Source organism: Nicotiana tabacum, chromosome 5 (genome assembly GCF_000715075.1).
Source record: "Nicotiana tabacum cultivar K326 chromosome 5, ASM71507v2, whole genome shotgun sequence".
NCBI lineage: Eukaryota > Viridiplantae > Streptophyta > Magnoliopsida > Solanales > Solanaceae > Nicotiana > Nicotiana tabacum.
In genome coordinates, this window is record NC_134084.1 from 41,946,863 (window position 1) to 41,950,271 (window position 3,409).

Below are 3,409 nucleotides of genomic sequence, written 5' to 3' on the forward strand. Positions count from 1 at the left end.
GGTCTCGCGGTCCGCGGTGGAAACTTCGCGGCCGCGATGGGGCCTCCGCGACCGCGGTTGGATTTGTGCGGTCTGCGGTGAGCAAGGCCAAGCTTCCGCGGCCGCGCTCGACTTCTTGCGGTCCGCGGTGGAGCTCCGCGGCCGCAGTCCTTTTTATGCGGTCCGCGGTGGAGCTCCGCGGCCGCAGTCCTTTTTATGCGGTCCGCGGAGAGGGTCTGAGAGGGGTATAAATAGACGAGATTTCCAGTTATTTTCATTTTTCAAAACCCCAAAAACATAAGAGGCGATTTTTCAAACAACCTTTCTTCTCCAAATCAATTGTAAGTCATTTTTAACTAGTTTTCTTCAATCATTAACATCTTTTAACATGATTTGAAATTCAAATAAATTATTTTCATGGTGGGATTGAGAATTTTGGGTAAAACCTAAGAATATTGAAATTTGGGGATTTAGACCTCAAATTGAGATCGGATTCCAAAACCAATTATATATCCGGGCTCGGGGGTAAATGGGTAATCGGGGTTTGGTCCGAATTTCGGGTTTGGACCAAGCGGGGTCAGGGTCAATTTTTGACTTTTTGGGGAAATCTTTATAAAACCTATTTTCATGCATTAGAATTAATTCATTTAGCATTTATTGATATCGTTAAGCAAATTGTGGCTAGATACAAGCGAGTTGGTGGTGGAAACAAGAGGTAAAACGGTAGTTGAGGCTTGAATTGTGTTCGTTGTATCGAGGTAATGTCACGACCCGGATTTCCCACCCTCGGGAGTTGTGATGGTGCCTACTAATGAGAGCTAGGCAAACCAATCCTTAACTGCTTACATCGTTAACAATTACTTCTTTTAACAATTATCGGGGATAGCATGAAAGCAACGGAATTAAATAAATATGCAGAAGACTTAAATTTAAAGAAAACTGAACAATAATGCGAGAATCAACAGATGCCTCTATCCAAGAATTGGTGTCACATTACTCACGAACTTCTAAGAGTGCTAAATACAACCGTTTGAAAGAAAATATAAACTGTTTGTCTCGAATATATGAGATAACAAACGGAAATAAAAGATAGAGGAGACGCTGGGCCTGCGAACGCCTGCAAGGCTATCTCAGTGTCTCACTGGACTGAAGGCTGGCTCCCGCGCTACTGCTGCTGTCCAAAACCTGGATCTGTGCAAAAAAGCACAGAGCGTAGTATCAGCACAACCGGCCCCATGTGCTGGTAAGTGTCTGGCCTAACCCCGGCGAGGTAGTGACGAGGCTAGGACCAAACTCCAGATAAACCTGTACAATTATATAATATATGACGAAAAAGTAAACAAGTAAGCAGTTAAAGCTGGGGAAGGGGAACATGCTTCGGGGATAACAGTTAAAAGAAATAACAGGGAATAATAAGGAATCTAGCACTATAACTTCTATCACAAATGAAGAAAATAAAGGCAACTTTCACTTTCAGTTTCCTCTTGTTGCAGGCGTGCAACCCGATCCCATTTCTCATATCTCATGGTAGGTGTACCCCCGCTCCCATTTCATTTTATCTCGTGGTAGGTGTACCACCCGCTCCCATTTCATTCTATATCGTGGTAGGCGTACCACCCGCTCCCATTTCATTATATCTTATGGTGGGCGTACCACCCGCTCCCATTTCATAATATCTTGTGGTAGGCGTACCACCTGCTCCCATTTCATCAATCTTGTGGTAGGCGTACCACCCGCTCCCATTTCATTCTATCTCGTGGTAGGCATACCACCCGCTCCCATTTCATTATATCTTGTGGTAGGCGTACCACCCGCTCCCATTTCATAATATCTTGTGGTAGGCGTACTACCCGCTCCCATGTCATAATGTCCTGTGGTAGGCGTACCACCCGCTCCCATTTCAGTTCATCACACAATCACAAGAAATCCCAGCAAGGGAACATAAATAATATAATAACTTCCCGGCAAGGGAACAAGGATATCGAAATAGTCATCCCGGCAAGGAAGAATCAGCTATAACCCATCTCACTTTGCTAGTACTCAGTTCAATTAATGGAAATACTTAATCATAGAGGATCATTAATTAAAGTATACAAGGTGTCATTCAAAAATACGACAACTTTCAAGTTAAGACCCACGGTCATGCTTGACACCAACATATAGATACTCGTCACCATGCCTATACATCGTACTCAACAAGAAGCAAGTAGAAAATATGACTCAACTCCTAATCCCTCAAGCTAGGGTTAAACCAAACACTTACCTCGATGCCTTGAACACCACTCAAGTCTCAATTATAGCTTTACCTCTTAGTTCCACCACCAATCCGCTCGAATCTAGTCATAAGTTACTTAATCACATTAATAAATGCTAAATGAATCAACCCCAATGCATGACAATGAGTTTTTCAAAATTTTACCCAAAATTCAAAATTCACCCCCGGGACCACGTGGTCGCAACCTGAGGTTCGGACCAAAATCCGATTACCCATTCCCCCACAAATTCAAATATATGGTTTGTTTTGAAATCGGACCTCAAATTGAGGTCCAAATCCCTAATTTTAGAAAACCTAGGTTCTACACATCACCCAATTTCCCCATGAAAATCTTTGATTTGAAGTTGAAATCATGTTAAAAGATGGTAAGAAGTGAAGAAAATAAGTTAGAAATCACTTACCAATCATTTCCGAGAAGAAATGTTGTTTGGAAAATCGCCTCTTATGTTTTGGGGTTTTGAAAAGTGTAAAATAACTGAAATTCACGTGTATTTATACCCCTCTGAAGTTCCCACTGCGGACCGCGGTCGCGCAGGCTCCCTGAAGACATGCGGATCATTGCCCCGTGCTGACCGCACCAAGCCAACCGCGGCCGCACAACACCCACCGCGGACCGCTCAAGGCGACCGCGGCCGTGCTGGCCCCTCCGCGGCCGCATGTGATTGCTCGCGGACCGTGCAAGTGGGTTCAGAGACCTGTCAAAATTCCTGAACCTGCAACATCTGATCTTCTAAAGCCTAAGGCATCCCGGAACCTACTAGAAACTCACCCGAGCCCTCGAAACTCTAAACCAAGCATGCACACTACCTCAAAAATACCCTACGAACATATTCGTGTGATCACATCACCAATATAACATCATGAACATCGAATTGAGCCTCAAGATCCATGAAATTTCTCAGATTTCCTTTTAAACATCAATTTTCCCAATTTGGGTCCGGATCACGTCAAACAACGTCCGTTTTTGACCAAACTTTACAGGAGTGATTCAAAACATATATAAGACTGGAAACCGGGTGCCGGAACAAAAATACGGGCCCGATACCATTGCTTTCTAATCAGATTTCATTTCCATTTTCTTTAAACATTTTCAGAGAACAATTTCACTTAAAAATTCATAACTCGGGCTGGGGACCTCGGAATTCGATTCCGAGC